Source organism: Ursus maritimus, unplaced genomic scaffold, assembly GCF_017311325.1.
Source record: "Ursus maritimus isolate PB19 unplaced genomic scaffold, ASM1731132v1 scaffold_7, whole genome shotgun sequence".
NCBI classification, from domain to species: Eukaryota; Metazoa; Chordata; class Mammalia; order Carnivora; family Ursidae; genus Ursus; species Ursus maritimus.
This window is the reverse complement of record NW_024426885.1, coordinates 84,066,618-84,085,588: the sequence shown is the minus strand read 5'-3', so window position 1 is coordinate 84,085,588 and position 18,971 is coordinate 84,066,618.

Below are 18,971 nucleotides of genomic sequence, written 5' to 3'. Positions count from 1 at the left end.
AGGGAGTGAGAGAGGAAGAAGCAGGCTCCCAGCGAAGGAAGCCGATGAGGGGACTCGCTTCCGGAGCTGGGATCACGCCCTAAAGCTTGGAGACAGGTGCTCAATGACTGCGCCACCCAGGCACCTGGGGTTGTGGGCTTCGATTTTTCAAGCCTGCCTTCTCGTGTTCTGGGGGAGGGCCTGCCGGCGATACTCAGGCACCCCTGTTTGAGTTAATCCGTGTCCCCTGGGAGGATGGGGATGGGCACTCTCGAGCCGGTATTTCCAGGCTTTTGTTCTCTGGCGGCGGCTTTCCTGGCGGCCGGCTATGCCTCTCTTCTGAGGGTCAGGCAGCAGAGGCTGCATTGTCTACAGAACAGAGGATTGTCGAGCCCGTTCTCCACTGATGTTCTGGCCACTTTAACTCTGTTACTGTTGGTGCCTCCAGCCCCTGCAGCGTCCGAGGATGTCGCGCACCAACTCGGCGCTCCTGCCACTCACTTCCAGGGCGCGGCTGTCTCCCAATGCTTTGTGTTTCTAATGCCGCCCAGCCACCCGTGCCCCCGCTGCCTCCCGAGGTCTCTAGTCTCAGTCTATGCCGGTGAGGCACACCTCGATTCCGGAGTTTCGTGAGAAGCCTGGTGGCGCGCGCACCCGGTTCAGGGTCTCAGTCTGCTGTTTCGCTGGTGCCGACCGCGAGTCCGCCCGCTCCCCCGTGCAGGTGGCCCGCCAGCCACCAGCCGCCCCGCGCGCGCTCCAGGAGCTCCCGGTCTCAGTCTGGATCCCATGAGCACACCGGGAATCCGGTGTTCCGGGAGATGCCTGGTGGCGTGTTCACGGCTCACCGGTCTCAGTCTGCTCTCTTGCCGGTGCCCTCTGTGAGTTCACCCGCTCCCCGGTGCAGGTGGCTGCCTCTTCCCGGCGCCCAAACGCGGCGGCTCCCTCCCCCTTCCGTTTATCTTCCAATATCTGTGCACGGTTTACAGCTCCCCTCTTCGTACCTCAATACTCAGCGCTGGAGATGTTCATTTGTAGAGATCCAGATGCATCATCCTGCATCTCAGGCTGATTCCGTGGTTATTTAGGCTGGTCTGGTACCTATCCAGCTCCACTCAGGGGACCGGCTGAAAAAGGGGTCCCCTACTCCTCCGCCATCTTAACTCCCTCCACCTGTGATTCTCCTTTTTGATGGGTTTGGGGATCAAGGTAATACTGGCCTCATAGAGTGAGTTTGGTAGTTTTCCTTCTGTTTCTATTTTTTGAAACAGTTTCAGGAGAATAGGTATTATTTCTTCTTTTTTATATAATAATATTTTTATTATATTATGTTAGTCACCACACAGTACATCCCTGGTTTTTGATGTAAAGTTCCATGATTCATTATTTGTGTATAACACCCAGTGCACCATGCAATACGTGCCCTCCTTACTACCCATCACCAGCCTATCCCATTCCCCCAACCCCCTCCCCTCTGAAGCCCTCAGTTTGTTTCCCAGAGTCCACAGTCTCTCATGGTTCATTCCCCCTTCTGTTTACCCCCCTTTTCTTTATCCCTTTCTTCTACCAATCTTCCTACTTCTTATGTTCCATAGATGAGAGAAACCATATGATAATTGTCTTTCTCTGCTTGACTTATTTCACTTAGCATTATCTCCTCCAGTGCCGTCCATGTTGCAGCAAAGGTTGAGAAATCGTTCTTTCTGATAGCTGAGTAATATTCCATTGTACATATGGACCACAGCTTCTTAATCCAGTCATCTGTTGAAGGGCATCTCGGTTCCTTCCACGATTTAGCTATCGTGGACAATGCTGCTATGAACATTGGGGTGCATATGGCCCTTCTCTTCACTATGTCTGTATCTTTGGGGTAAATACCCAGTAGTGCAATGGCTGGGTCATAGGGTAGCTCAATTTTTAACTTTTTAAGGGACCTCCACCCTGTTTTCCAGAGTGGCTGTACCAACTTGCATTCCCACCAACAATGTAGGAGGGATCCACTTTCTCCACATCCTCTCCAGCAATTGTTGTTTCTTGCTTTGTCAATTTTTGCCATTCTAACTGGCGTAAGGTGATATCTTAGTGTGGTTTTGATTTGAAATTCCCTGATGGCTAATGATTTTGAACATTTATTTCTTCTTTGAATGCTTGGTAGAATTCCCTGGGGAATCCGTCAGGCCCTGGACTCTTGTTTTTGGGGAGGTTTTTGGTCACTGCTTCAATCTCTTTGTAATTAATCGGTCTGTTTAAATAATCAATTTCTTCCTGTTTCAGTCTTGGTAGTTTATAGGTTTCCAGGATGGCATCCATTTCTTCCAGGTTGTTTAATTTATTGGCATAAAGCTGTAGATAAAAGTTCCTAATGATCCTCCCTATTTCATTGGTGTTGATCATGATCTCTCCCCTTTCATTCGTAATTTTATTAATTTGGGTCCTTTCTCTATTCTTTTGAATAAGTCTTGCCAGTGGCTTATCGATCTTATTTATTCTTTCAAAGAACCAGCTTCTAGTTCTGTTGATCTGCTCTACTGTGCTCCTGGTTTCTAATTCATTGATCTCTGCTCTAATCTTGATCAACTGCCTTCTCGTGCGTGGGTTAGGCCTGCTCTTCTGTTCCAGCTCCAGCTTCTTGAGGTGAGAATATAAAAACTGCATTTTAGATTTTTTTTATTCTTTTGAGTGAGGCTTGGGTGGCTATGTATTTTCCCCTTAGGACTGCCTTTGCAGTGTCCCATAGGTTTTGGACTGATGTGTTTTCATTCTCAATCTGCCACAGCAAATTTTGTCATGACACATCTCCAAAGGCAAGAGAAACAAAAGAAAAAATGAACTTGTGGGACTTCATCAAGATCAAAAGCTTCTGCACAGCCAATGAAACAGTCAAAAAAACTAAAAGGCAGCCCACAGAATGGGAGAAGATATTTGCCAATGACACTACAGATAAAAGACTGATATCCAAGATCTACAGAGAACTTCTCAAACTCAATACATGAGAAACAAATAATCAAATAAAAAAATGGGCAGAAGATATGAACAGACACTTCTCCAAAGAAGACATACAAATGGCCAACAGACATGTGAAAAAATGTTCCACATCACTTGCCATCAGGAAAATACAAATCAAAACCACAATGAGATACTACCTCACACCAGTCAGAATAGCTAAAATCAACAAGACAGGGAACAACAAATATTGGCAAGGATGTGGAGAAAGGGGAACCCTCTTACACTATTGGTGGGAATGTAAGTTGGTACATCCACTCTGGAAAACAGTATGGAGGTTCCTCACGACATTAAAAATAGAGCTACCTTATGATCCAGCAATTGCACTACTTGGTATGTACCCCATAGACCCAGAGGTAGTGAAAAGAAGGGACACCTACATCCCAATGTTCACAGCAGTGATGTCCACAATAGCCAAACTGTGGAAGGAGCTGAGATGCCCTTCAACAGATGAATGGATAAAGAAGATGTGGTTCATACATACAATGGAATATTACTCAGTCATCAGAAAAGATGAATACCTACCATCTGCATCAACATGGGTGGAACTGGAGGGTGTTATGCTGGGTGAAATAAGTCAATCAGAGAAAGACAATTATCATATGGTTTCACTCAAATGTGGACTATAAGGAATAGCACAGAGGATCATAGGGACAGGGAGGGGGAAACATGAATGGGAAGAAATCAGAGAGGGAGAGAAAACATATGAAACTCTTGACTCTGGGAAACAAACTGAGGGGTACAGAAAGGGAGGTGGGTGGGGAGATGAGGTAACTGGGTAATGGGCATTAAAGAGGGCACCTGTGGTGATGAGCACTGGGTATTATACTCAACTAATGAACTGTTGAACATTACATCAAAAACTAATGATGTACTATACCTTGACTAATTGAATTTAAATTTTAAAAATGTGAAAAAAAAATGGAAGGAAAGATGAGCCACGACAATGAATACCACAAAATACAAAGGATCGTAAGAGAGTACTATGAGCAAGTAGAGGCCAACACACTGGACAACCCAGAAGAAATGGATAAGTTCCTACCAACAACCTAGAAAGACTGAGTCGTGAAGGAAAAATATCTGAACAGACTGATCACTAGTAAAAAGATTGATCCGATAATCAAAAACCTCCCAAAAACCAAATGTTCAAGACCAGACAGTTTCACTATGGAGTTCAACCAGACAATAGAAGAAGAATTAATACCAACCCTTCTCAAACTCTTTAAAAAATAGGAGAGGAGGGCTTATGTCCAAAATAATTTCATGAAGCCAGCATTATGCTGCTACCAAAACAAGACAAGGACAGTACAAGAAAAGGAAAGGCCAATATCCCTCATGAACATAGATGCAAAGATCCTCAACAAATTATCAGCAAACTGAATTTAACAATACATCAGGAGAATCACAGAACACGATCAAGTGGGATCTATTTCAGGGATGCAAGGATGATTCTACATCTCGACATCAACCAATGGGATGCACAACCTTAACAAAATAAAAGATAAAAATCATATGATTGCTGCAATAGAGGCAGAAAGAGCACTTGACAAGATTCAATATGCATTTATGATAAAAACTCTAAACCATCTGGGTATAGAGGGAACCTTCCTCAACACAACAAAGGCCATATATAAAAAGCCCACAGCTGATATCATACTCAAGGGCGAAAAGCTGAAAACTTTTCCACTAAGATCCAGAACAAGACAAAGATGCCCATTTCATCACTTTCATTCACATAGTATTGAAAGGCCTAGCCAAAGCATTTAGACAAAAAAAAGGAAAGAAAGTTATGAAATCCAAATAGAAAAACTGTCACTGTTTGCCAATAACATACTACATATAGAAATCCCTAAAGATTCCACCAAAAAAAAAAAAAACAAAAAACCCTGTTAGAATAAACAAATTCAGTAAAGCTGTGGCAAACAAAGCCAATATACAAAGACCTATTGTAGGGGCGCCTGGGTGGCACAGCGGTTAAGCGTCTGCCTTCGGCTCGGCGTGATCCTGGCGTTATGGGATCCAGCCCCACATCAGGCTCCTCCACTATGAGCCTGCTTCTTCCTCTCCCACTCCCCCTGCTTGTGTTCCCTCTCTCGCTGGCTGTCTCTGTCTCTGTCGAATAAATAAATAAATAAATAAATAAATAAATCTTTTAAAAAAAAAAGACCTGTTGTATTTCTCTTTTTTTTGAAGATTTTATTTATTTATTTATTTAACAGAGAAAGCACAAGCAGGGTGAGCAGCAGAGGGAGAGGGAGAAGCAGACTACCCACTGAACAGGGAGCCCAATGCAGGTCTTGATCCCAGGACCCTGGGATCCTGACCTGAGCCAAAGGCAGATGCTTAACTGACTGAGCCACCCAGGCACCCCAACTTGTTGCATTTCTGTATACTGATGACAAACTTTCACAAAGAGAAATTAAGAGAGCAATTCTATTTACAATTGCATCATGAAAAAACTCTAGGAATAAAAGTAACCAAGAATGAGAAAGACCTGCTACACTGAACACATGGTGGAAAAGAAAGGAAAAACATGTGTATGTTGGTGTGTGGGGGGGGGGTGTATGGGTCAAAGAAATGGAAGAAGACACAAATAAATGGAAGCATAAGCCACGTTCATTAACTGGAAGAGTTAATAATGTTAACATGTCCATAGTACACAAAGCAATCTACAGATGTGATGAAATGCCTATCTGAATCCAATGGCATTATTCAAAGAAATAGAAGACAGTCCTAAAATTCGTATGGAATCACAAAAGACCCAAAATACCCAAAGCAATTAGGACAAAGAAGAGAGCTGGAGTCACCACACTCCCAGATTTCAGGCTATATTACAAAAGGGTAGTCCTCAAAACAGTATGGTACTGACATAAAAACAGACACACAGGTCAATGGAATAGAATAGAAAGCTCAGAAACTGATAATCATAGCACTTTGGGCAAAGCTTATTCATTCGAGTCAGTACATTAGAGCTATATTTAAACTTAACTCTAATAGAATTATTGTTAACTCTGAATGGGAATTAATAATATTTATGTCCTGTTGCAACAGCTGATTACAATAAGTACATTTCTTTAAACATTTTTGTTTTATATAAATACATATTATAAAATAAGGATGATTTGGAATCCACACTTTAAAGAAAAATTAAATTACTTTCATAAGCCTATCATGTAAAAGGAAATAGAGGTATCAATCATCACAACTGAGAACATCACAAAAGAAGACAATCAGACATAATCTGGCATCTGATGGAAGGATATAATACTACTTAAGTAGTTCTGCCCAAATGTTAAACCTCTTGAAAGCTATAGATTCAGCTACTCATCTACAAAAACACAGATGTCAGAGAAATGTCCTAACAAAGAGTATAAACACATAAAGTCCACACTGCATATATTCCTACAAGAAAAAGATTTTCCTAACAAATAAACTGTAAGACAAAAAAGAAAAAAGAAAAAAAAAAGAAACTCAGAAACTAACCCACAGAAATATGGTCTTAACTTATGATATAGGAGCAGAGAATATACAATGGGGAAAGGACTGTCTTTTCAGTGAATGGGACTGGGAAAACTGGACACTAAAGGTAGAAGAATGTAATGGGATGACTTTCTTACACCACACACAAAATATTTCAGTGGATGAATGACTTGAACATAAGACCCAAATCCATATACTTCTGAGAAGAAAACACAGGTAATAAGTTTCTTGACATTTGTTTTGCTGAAGAGTCTTCAGATCGGACACCAAAAGCAAAGGCAACAAAAGCAAAAATAAACAAGTGGAACACCATCAAACTGAAATCTTCTGCATGGCAAAAGAAACCACCAAAAACTTAAAAGGCAACTGACCCAATGAGAAAAAATATCTGCAAATCATATGTGTGAGAAGAGGCTAATATTCAAAATACCCAAAACACTCATATAAAGCAAAACAACAACAACACCTGTTTTAAAAATGGGGAGAATATGTGAATAGATACTTTCCAAAGATGGTATACAGGTGGCCAACAGACAAAGAAAAAGTTGCTCAACATCACTAATCTTCGTCAGGGAAACATAAGTCAAAACCACAATCAGCTATCACCTCACAACTGTTGGAACAGCGATCGTCCCAGAGACAGACACCAGGTGTGGTCAGGGGTGTGCAGACCAGAGGACCCTGAACACCGTTGGTGGGAATGAAAATTGGTGCAGCCACTGTAACAAATGGTATGGAGGTTCCTGAAAAAATAAATACAATTACCACATGACCCAGTAATGGCTCTACTGAGTATTGATTTGGAGAACACAAAACACTCCCTCAAAAAGATAGGTGCACTCCCATGTTCACTGCAGCATTATTCCCAATAAACAGACACAGAAACATAGACTTTGGGAGCATTATGCTGAGTAACTCAGACACAGAAAGACAATTACCAGATGCTCTGATAGACATTCCACAAGGAAAAAAAATACTGAACACATAGACACTGAGAACAGATTGGTGGTTGTCAGATTTGGGGATGGGGTGGTAGAAACGGGTGAAGGTGGTCAAATGTTTGAGTGATAAAATCTGTAAGTCAGGGAATGTTCTGTGCAGCATGGAGACTCAAGCTAACCCTGCAGGATGGGGTACAGGATTCTGCTCTATTTGAAAGTACAATGTTCCTAGGAAACCTTTCACAGCAGAAGTGGTGTAAACCAAACAAGGAATTACTATTAACTTATACAGAGAAATTACTGAGCATGCTCGGACTCCAAAAATTACTTCTCTTTGGCTTTAGGCCTTGGGACACAACCTCCTAATGGATGCCCAAAATAAATGGAGATGCTCACAGACACAATTCAAAGTGCTGGTGGCTGGACGCAGAGAGCGGTTTCCAGAAGGAGCTGTTTAGGGTGCACGCCACCTCTGTATTGTTTCCATGCAAAACAGATGCTGAATGAGACATTCACTTTTTGACTTTTTTCATGAGAGGGAAATCCTCTTCAGGTTCCTTCCTATTACTGAAGCCAGGTAATAAGGTAGATCTTTCCAAAAATTCAAGTGTCTTACCATGAACTTTTTAAAAAGTGGGGATACTCGTACTTGAAAGTTGCTGAGGGAGTAGATGTGAAATGTTCTCCTGGACACAAACATCAACAGAGGTACTGTGAAGGGCACCTTGCTCATCATGTGGAGCACTGACTAAACCCTACCCCCAGAAACCACCTCCTTCCCCTCACTCAGGACAACCCACAGCAGCTGGGAGTTATCCCAATTCCTCCTTTCTCCCATTCCCAATATCTAACCCATTGGCAAAGCCTGTGAACTCCATCTTTAATACCTACCCAGAATCGGACTAACCACTCCATCCAAAGCCAAGTGTCTAGTCCACACTGGAGCCCGTCTCTTGCCTGAATTCCTGGAAAAGTTTCATAATTGACCTCCCTTGCCAATCCACAACCCTGTGTCATCTGTTCTCCACACTGTAGCCAGGATGGCCCAGTGAAATAGGGTCCCATGGGGTCACAGCCCTGCAATACCTTTCTGTCACACTCTGGCACCTCCCTGAGGTCATGTCCCAAGCTGTCTCCTGTGGCCACCGGCCCTTCTTGCTGCGCCTGGACATACTGGGTATGCTCCTGCCCTGGGGTGTTTGCCCATGCCTTCCCTTCCGTTTAGAATGCTCTTGATATGATATCACACACTTTCTTTCAATCTTGATTTAAGTATCACCTTCCTAGCAAAGTCCCACCTGGCCCCCATGTGAATAGCAAGCATCACCCTACGTCCCTTTTAACATCACAGCCCTGTCTCTTGCTGTACATTTCCATAGCAGTTATCACAGTCACCAGTCCACCTTGTCAGAAGAGAAACAGAGGCCTCCACTGATGGTTTCACCACTGACTCTCTCCAGTTTCCTGGTCCAAAGCCCCAGGGGAAAAGGTGCCCCAGGGCTCTTGCACAGCCAGCATGCCTGGGACAAGGGGGTCCACCTACTGCACCCTGAACACCATCAGGAAAATGAGCCATATGAGGAGTCCACCTGCACATGAAACCTGAAACCAGACACCTTCCTCGATGACAGGTGAGCACACACATTGCCTCCCCTTGCCGGAGGTGCCCATCTGAGAAAGCTGAACAGAGACGCATTCCTGGGTCCAAAGCTCTCTCTGGCCAAGGTCTTGGGAAACAGACCTCTCTCCTCCCTGCACCAACCACCTGTGATTGATGTCCAGAATCCTCCTGTGGTCAGGCAGAGCAGTGCACCTGTCCCTCTTTCCTGTGACATCCTCACAAACCAGGCTTTGCTGCACAGTTTTCAGGAAGGAGTCTGCAGCAGCGTCAACAGGCCACCCAGACTTGTCCTCAGTCTTGCACGACAGGCCCCATGAGGACTAGACCTTCATGGAGACTGGCATCCTGTGTGGCCTCAGAACCTAACGGCAGGAGTGGAGATTTCAGTTCCAAATGAAAAGTGACCTCTTCCACACAGCACAGGACCATGGAGAGAGGATTCTTGGGGGGAGGGGGGGTAGCTGTGGAGGAAGTGCTCCTGTTGGCTGAATTCACAGACACCAGGCAGAGGACATCTCTGTGCGTCCTCCGAGGAAGCAGGCGGCACACAGGACAAGAATTGATACTGTGGCCTGGGGGCTGCTTCCCACCAACCACCTTGCTGAGCCGAGGGCTGGAGAACCAAACAGGAAGCAACTGTGTTATCACATCTGCAGCTGTAGGACTGGCCAGGGAGCAGAGTCCAGACCCTGTCCCCATCCCTCTCCTTGGAACAAGCTGGCCTGCCCATCAAGAGTGACAGTCCATGACCATGACCTCACAACCTCCCAGCTATCTGATCTGACTACCCTGGCCAGGCTCAGACCTGCTCACATGGTAATTAAGAAGACCCAGTGACTTCTTTCCACTCCAGCTCAATCCTTCTCACAGAGAAGCAAACTCCAGCCTCACAAACATGTTCATCATTAGCTCTGGAATTCCCTGGGTTGTGTCTACACAGGGGTCCCATGCAGACCACCCCGCAAATGCCCTAGGGTTGCAAGCCACTTTCAAGCTGCCCTTAGAAAGGCAGAAACTGGCCCAATTAGGCAGACCAGCCAAGTGACTCGATGTGCTGCAAACTCGGACAACATCCTCCCTGAACACCAACACTTCCGAGTCCAAGCTTCCAACCTTCGCTCACTGGGCACTGAGCACCATGTCAGCATGAACACTGCTCTTTCCATTCACTGGCCTCCCAGGCCTTCCAATCAGAAGCGAAGCTCCAGTCACCACTCTATTTTCCCTTCAGAGAAAGAAGTCAAATGATGGAATAAAACACTCTCTGTGCACAGCACACCTCTATCCAAATAGAATTACTTGGTCTTTCTCATACGAGCAGCCCTACAAGACCCAGACTATGAGAGATACCACAAGTGCAATCATTATATGTATATTTGACCTTGTGGTTTTCCTTTTGATATTTGTATCTCGAAGTCAATGTCTATATTGCTTTCTTAAAATAGCAATAATAATAATGATGTGGTCACATAAGGGCCTGGATCTCCATAGCCAGGCAACATGGCTCGGGAGCACAATGAGCCACTCCCTGAGCTCCTAAGGAACCTATGGTACTTCTCCACTTGTCCTCCTCACAAAGTGCACTGCACCCTGTTACAGATTTGAGGCTGTGTTTTACTTTAAAAATAATTTCTAGGGGCGCTGGGTGCCTAAGTCGGTTAAGCCTCTGCCTTTGGCTCAGCTCATGATCCCAGGATCCTGGGATCGAGCCCCACGTTGGGCTCCCTGCTCAGCTGACAGCCTGCTTCTTCCTCTCTCTCCACCTTCCTTGCTCTCTCTCCACCGCTCTTACTCTCTCTCACTTGCTCGCTCTCTCTCAAATAAATAAAATCTTTAAAAAATAATTTCAAAATGTGGTTCACAGAAGAGAAAAACAGGAACACCCACAAAGGATACTTTTAATATTTCAGAAGATTGTTTTCCCATTGTTTAATCAAAACAGGAAGTAAAAACACACAGATAACCCCTTCCACTAGCAGGACCGAGTCACTTCACTGATTGAAAGAAGAGCAGGATACAAAAGAGTAACAGTTGTTCTGATGACCCGTCATCACCATCATCTAAGTTTTCAAGCTTCACACAGATGCATAGAAAGAAGCACCAACAAATGTCTCAGCCTGGCAACTCTGAGAAGTCTGAATTGTAGTGACAGGGACAGACGATGAGGTTGTGTGTGTTGGGTAAGGCTGGTGACACAGAAGAGGGTGCTCTGCCAGCTCTCCACCTGTGCCTCTGTTTGTGCTCTAAGGTTGAGTCTGTTTCCTCATTTACCTCTCTCTTCCACCCTCCCCCACTACATTCATCTGTTTTCTTTCTTAAATTCCATAGGAGTGAAGTCATACGGTATTTGTCTGTCCTTACTGATTTTGCTTAGCTTAATACACTCTAGATCCATCCACATCCTTGCAAATAGTAAGACTTCATTCTTTTTGAAGCTGTGACATAGTCCATTGTATATATACTTCCCACATCTTCTTTATCCATTCATCAGTGCATGGATGTTGGGACTCTCCATAGTAGCTATTGTTGATAATGCTGCTATGAACATCATGATGCTTGTCCCCCTTTGAATCTGCATTTTGGTATCCTTTGGGTAAATACCTAGGAGTGCAATTGCTGGATCACATGGTTGTTTAATTTTTAGCTTTTGGAGGAACCTCCATACTATTTTCCAGAGTTGCTGCACCAGCCTGCATTCCCACCAACAGTGTGGGAAGGTTCTCCTTTAAGCAGAACATTACCTGCCAGCAATTTCATAAGAAGGAAACGGAAACTCGGTGGGATAACCTGACTCACCCAGTGTCAGGCAAGCAGTTCCAGAACTCAGCTCAGGGCTCCTGATGCCAAGCCCCTTGAAACCACCAGCATGCCTCTCTGCAGGAGAACTCCCAAAGACTCTCCTTCTGACTCCACCACAAAAGAAAAATAGAGAGAATATGGCACGTCAAAATATCTAGAGGATAGTGCACCCCACAGCCGGTGTCCCAGCCCTCACTTCCAGGGCCAGCACTTCTCTGTCCTTCGTGTTTCTAACACTGCCAGCCGCCCCCGGTTCCCATGCACGCTCCTGAGTTCTCTGTTTCAGTGTGGTTTGCGCTCACTAAGGAGGACATGTATTGCATGGTGCACTGGGTGTTGTACACAAGTAATGAATCATGGAACTTTACATCAAAAACTAGGGATATACTGTATGGTGACAAATATAATATAATAAAAATATTAGAAAAAATCTAGAGCATACATTTAGTAAAACTAGAAAGTTAAGCTCAACTTTTAAATGGTAAAAGGCTACTTTGAATAATTTTGAATTTTCCCTCTGCCCTAATTGTACCTCTTTGGAGGAAAAGACTAATCAATGATGAAACGTCACCTTGGACAAATGACAAGACATCATCAAATTCTGTCTCTGATGACAAAAAGCCACCTAACTCTAGATGCTGGCCACTCAACCATACCCTAGGCCCAATTGAATAAAGACTGTTAGATGAAGGGCAAATTATATGTTAAAAATGCACACACAGAGTATATCTCATCTTCCCTTTCTAATAAAAGGGATTTCCTAGGAAACAGATGTGCAAAATACATTTGAAAGCAATAAATTAACAGAGAAAATGCGATCCCCTGCAATGTTCTACCTGCAGGGGAATTAAGTAACTCTTGCACCAAACCCAGAATGCTGACAACTACTTAAGTCTGACTTTACGGCTCAACTAGAGAAAAGAGAAAATCCCAGGAGGTTTTGGGTTAGTGAGAGGTTTTATCTCCAGTCCTGACATTGATATGACATTGTGCCAAATGTACCTGCCACTTTCTCTGAACGCTGATGTTCTGTGACAAGCTGCAGCACTGACTCAGATGTTTATGTTCAAACATCGGTTCTTGTGGAGCCAGAGCAGGGAAGTGTTGTCAGGTGCAGATAAGAAGGCACCTCTGACCTATAGCCTGCACACCTGCTTCAGTTTCTGGGAGAAAGGGAAACACATACTTTTTTCTTAAGTAGGAATTATCTTCATTCTAAAGTAGACCAATGACATCGCCTTTTTCGCAAAAGTGAAATTACTCTTCCAAATAAACGCTCAACTCTTCTGTTCCAAATGCAACTTGAGTGGGGTCAGGTTTACTCCAGCCTCTAGGCCCCTACCTGAAGGACATTCCAGCATGATTCTACAGCCCATTAGCACCAACCCTGGAGACATGGGGCACAATTCTGAGTTGGTGGACGGCTCTGTTGGTTGTTACCACCATACTTGTGCCTGGGGGAACAGAGACTACAGCTCAGCACTACCTCCTGTGGAAACAAGCTGCACTCGCACATCTTCCAGCATCTCTCACACCCCAGGGCACCACTGCCTCCGTGTGGCAGCAGGCTACGCTGTCATGACTTCCTGTTCTTCTGTGCAGTGCAGCTCACCACTGCCTCCAGTGGCAGCAAGCTGCACTGGCACGTCTTCCAGCATCTCTCACACTGCAGCTAAACACTGCCTCTTGTTGTGGCAAGCTGCACTGTCTTGGCTTCCCATTTTATGGCTCCCTGGAGCTCACCACTGTCTCCAGTGGCAGCAAGCTGCACTGTTATGGCTTCCTGTTCTGTGGAGGACTGCAAGCTCACCATTGCCTGAGGTGGCAACAATTGCACGGCCACATCTCCCAGCGTCTCTCCCACTGCAGGTCACCACTGCATCCAGTGGTGGCAACTGCACTGTCATGCCATCCTGCGTCTTTCCAACTGGAGTGCAATCTCATTAGAACTCAGTACAAATCTTGTGAGATCTCTTCCAAATCTCATGAGTACTCAGCCCAAATGTCGTGAGAACTCAGTCCAAATCTCATACGATCTGTTCCAAATCTCACCAATCTCTGTCCAAATCTTGAGAGAACTCAACCAAATAATGTGAGATCTCATCCAAATCTCCTGAGATCTCACATACAACTGGTATGATTTATAGCCAAATCTCATGAGATCTCAGTCCATATATCATGAGAACTCAGTCCAAGTCTTGTGGGATCTCATTCGAAACTCGCCAGAACTCAGACCAAATCTCGTGAGATTTCACACACATCTGGTGGGATTTCTAGCCAAATCCCACGAGATCACAGTCCAAATCTGAGATCTCATCTACATCTCACCGGATCTCAGTTCAAGTCTTGAGTCATCGCAGCATATTTTGTGAGATTTCAAATAAATCTCATGAGATCTTAGACCAAATCTTGTGAGATGTCATCCAAATCTCTCCAGATCTCAGTCCAAATCTCATGAGAACTCAGGTCCAATCTTATGAGATCTCAACCAAATCTTGATAAATCTCACCCAAATCTTGTGAGATCTCACAAAAGTTTCCCTAGATTTCTACCCAAATCTCGTGAGATCTTAGTCCAAACCTCGTGAGATCTTAAGCAAAGCTCTCCATATCTAAGTCCAAATCTCGTGAGAAATCAGCATATCTCATGAGATATCTAGCCAAGCCTCTTGAGATCGCAGTTAAAATCTCATAAGAACTCCTCTAAATCTCACCAGATCTCAGTCCAAATCTCGTGAGAACTCAGTTCGTATCTCGTGAGAACTCTGTCTAAACCTTGTAATAACTCAGGCCAAATCTTGTGAGATCTCAGCATATCTTGAAAGTTTTCTACCCAAATCTCATGATATCTCGGTGCAAATCTCCTGAGATCTCACCCAAATCTCGCCAGATCTCAGTCCAAATCTCGTGAGAGCTCACGTACATCTCACAAGATTAATAACCAAATCTCATGAGACCTCAGTCCATATATTGTGAGAACCTAGTCCAAATCTCATGACATCTTCCAAATCTCACCAAATTTCAGTCCAAATCTTGTGAGATCTCTGCATATCTCGTGGGATTTCTAGCCAAATTCCAGGAGATCACAGTCCAAATCTCCTGAGATCTCATCCAAATTTCACCAGATCTCAGTACAAATCTCATGAGATCTCAACATATCTCTTGAGAAATCTAGCCAAATCTCATGAGATCTCAGTACAAATCTCATGAGATATCATCCAAATCTTATGAGAACTCAGTCCAAATCTCATGTGATCTCTTTCAAATCTTGCCAATCTCTGTCCAAATCTCAAGAGAACTCATCCAAATCTCATGAGATCTCATCCAAATCTCCTGACATCTCTGTCCAAATCTTGCAAAAATGTATGCACATCTCATGAAATTTATAGCCAAATCTCATGAGATCTCATTCCAAATCTGGTGAGAACTCAGTCCAAATCTTGTGAGACCTTCTAAATCTCACCACATCTCAGTCCAAATCTTGTCAGAACTCAGGCACATCTCACGAGATTTCTACCCAAATCTCAGGAAATCTTAGTCCACATCTCATAAGATCTCATCCAAATCTCACCAGATCTCAGTCCATATCTCCAGCATATCTCTTGAGAAATCTAGCCAAATCTCATGAGATCTCATCCAAATCTTACCACATCTCAGTTCACATCTCAGGAGAACTCAGTCCAAATCTCATAAGAACTCAGTCCAAATCTTATATTATCTCTTTCATATCTCACCAATCTCTGTCCAAATCTCAAGAGAACTCATCCAAATCTCATGAGAGCTCAGTCCGAATCCCGTGAGATCTCACATACATCTCGCATGATTTCTACCCAAATCTCGTGAGATTTTAGAATAAATCTTGTGAGATCTCATCCAAATCTTGCCAGATCTCACATCTTCTTTCATGGAGTTAGAATTGTTTTCAAAAGTATGAGTGGCAGTATAAGGAAACTGCTTATAGACTTGACTCCTTCAAACAACACTGTGTGGGAAGCATCTTTCAACAGACATCAGGGTTCATGCAGATAGAAGTATTTTCACATGTATCTGTGGAAGCCTAAGGAAAGTGCAAAATACTCAACTCAATGAAACAGCACAGTGTAGAAAGCATCTTGCAAATGATATCTTCTTTCATGAAGATAATAGCATTTTCAAATATATGGGTTGACACATAAGGAAAGTGCCATATACTTGTATAGTATATGTGTATATACTACACAAGTATATTCTACAACATTATGTAGAAACCATCTTTCAACTAACATCTTCTTTCATGAATGCTTCCAAATGTATGTGTGGAAACAGAAGGAAAGTGCTCTGTACTTACGTCAATGAAACAGCACCCTATGTACTATACCTTGGCTAATTGAATTTAAGTTTTTAAAAAAAAAGGAAAGAAAGAGAAAGAGCACCCTGTCAAAAGCAACTTTCAACGAACATCCTCCTTCGTGAAGATGGAAGCATTTTTCAGTATATCTGTGGAAACAGAGAGAATGTGCCATTATTTCCCTCGTCCAAACATCACTGGGTAGAAAAGCATCTTACAACTAACACTTATCATGAAGATAGTAGTCTTATCAAATGTATGTGTGGTAGTGTAGCTAATGTGCCTTATACCTAACTCATTGAAACAACACTGTGTAGACAGCATCTTTCAAATAACATCTTTGTGCACAAAGGTTTAGGCCTATTGTAGCTCACAGCAGAAAGGGGTGGCTAGCTTTGGAAAACAGTGTGGCAGCCCTTCAAAAAGTTAAAAATAGAGCTACCCTATGATCCAGCAATTGCACTACTGGGTATTTACCCCAAAGATAGAGACGTAGTGAAGAGAAGGGCCATATACACCCCAATGCTCATAGCAGCATTGTCCACAATAGCTAAATTGTGGAAGGAGCCAAGATGCCCTTCAACAGATGAATGGATAAAGAAGATGTGGTCCATATACACAATGGAATATTACTCAGCCATCTGAAAGAATGATTACCCAGCATTTGCAGCAACATGGACAGGCCTGGAAGAGATTATGCTAAGTGAAATAAGTCAAGCAGAGAGACAATTATCATATGGTTTCACTCATTTATGGAACATAAGAAATGGCAGGGAGATTGGTAGGAGAAGGAAGGGAAGAATGAAGGGGGGTAAACAGAAGGGGGAATGAACCATGAGAGACTATGGACTCTGGGAAACAAACTGAGGGCTTCAGGGGGACGTGGGGGATTGGGATAGGCCAGTGATGGGTATTAAGGAGGGCATGGATTTCATGGAGCTCTGGGTGTTCTATGCAAACAATGAATCATGGAACACTACATCAAAAACTAATGATGTACTGTATGGTGGCTAACATAACATAATAAAAAATTAGAAAAAAAAAAGGGGGTGGCCAGGTTATCCGCAATCTTCCCCAGTCTATGCATTCTGCTTAGTTCACCCCAGAGAAGTGGTCAAGGGGTGAGCACACAGAATTGTGAGCCCACTGTGGCTCACACTGAAAAGTGAAGAAGTTTCCTGCCCTCTAAGCACCCCTGCTTGACCCTACTGCTGAGCCCTGCTCAGTGACTCCCAGGCTGGCCTTTTGTCTTGGGTGAGGCTAAATACACACTTCCAGATGCCCTCCAGGAAGGGCAGCAATCTCTCCCTGAGTGACCCAAAGGATCTCCTCACCTCAGCTTATTGTGTGGTCACAACCCGCTGCACCCTTTCCAACTTGCTCCTTCTTCCTGACTGTTCTGTCAACCAGGCTTCCTCCCTGTCTGGGCTACATGGCTTCCCAATCCCCCAACTCAAGGCTCTGAACCTCACCTCTGCCTCCAACTCTGCAGATTATTTCCTTCCCTCCCTCCAACTATGCAGATTGTTTCCTTACTCCTCCAGGCCTCTTCCTAGTTGTTCAAAAGAGTTGAATGTTGATCTAGTTGTATTCAAAGGACATCGCAAGTTTTGGACCCCCCTACTACTCTGCCATCTTGGAAATGTAACATACACAAAATCTTGTGCCTTAATGAAATAAAGATATTACTTTAGGGACACTTTAAACAAATTGTGGTTTCAAGGAGTTTCCCTACTATGTATACAAGTAAGTTTAAAAACACTTACATCTTAGTGAAAAAGGCACATTACTTGATGGACGATTTAAGTAGTGTAGTTTCAAGTAGATAATCACATGCTTTTTCCTAATGCTTCCACACATAATTTTAAAAAAACCTATATATTCATGAAAGGAAGATGTTCCTTGATGAGTGGTTTAAACACTGTTTTTATGAGGAGTTCAACAAAAGGTTTTTAGTACTATTAGCCACATAAGATTAAAATGCTTATATTCTAAGGAAAAGAAGATGTTGCTTGGAGTATGGATAAAAAACAGTGTAGTGCTGAGAATGTATGCACAATGCCATTTCATTGTGTTAAAACTACAGGTGTGAAGGGGCGCCTGGGTGGCACAGCGGTTAAGCGTCTGCCTTCGGCTCAGGGCGTGATCCCGGCGTTATGGGATCGAGCCCCACATCAGGCTCCTATGCTATGAGCCTGCTTCTTCCTCTCCCACTCCCCCTGCTTGTGTTCCCTCTCTCGCTGGCTGTCTCTATCTCTGTCAAATAAATAAATAAAATATATTAAAAAAAAAAAAAGGACACTTTAAGCAGAGTGTAGTTTCAAGGAGGTAAACACATGGATTTTTCCTAGTTGTTCTACACATGATATCACTTATATCACATTTCAACACTCATATCTTAATGAAGGGAATATGTTACTTGACACATAGTTTAAAGCAGAGTGCAGTTTCAACTAGATGCAAAGTCTAGGACTTCCAGTACTATGTTAAATAATATGCAAAGGAACGAAACTGGACTCTTTCTTACAACATACACAAAAAATGAACTGCAAATAGATGAACAACCTAAATGTGAGACAGAGATCCATCAAAATCCTAGAGGAGAACAGAGGCAGCAACTTCTTTGAGGCCACAGCAACCTCTTCCTAGACACAGCTCCAAGGCAAGCGAAACAAAAGCAGAAATGACCTACTGGGACTTCATCAGGATATGAAGCATTGGCACAGCAAAGGAAATAGTCAACCAAACTAAAGGGCAACATATGCAATGGAAGGAGATATTTGCAAATGACTTACCAGATAAAGGGCTAGTATCCAAAACCGGTA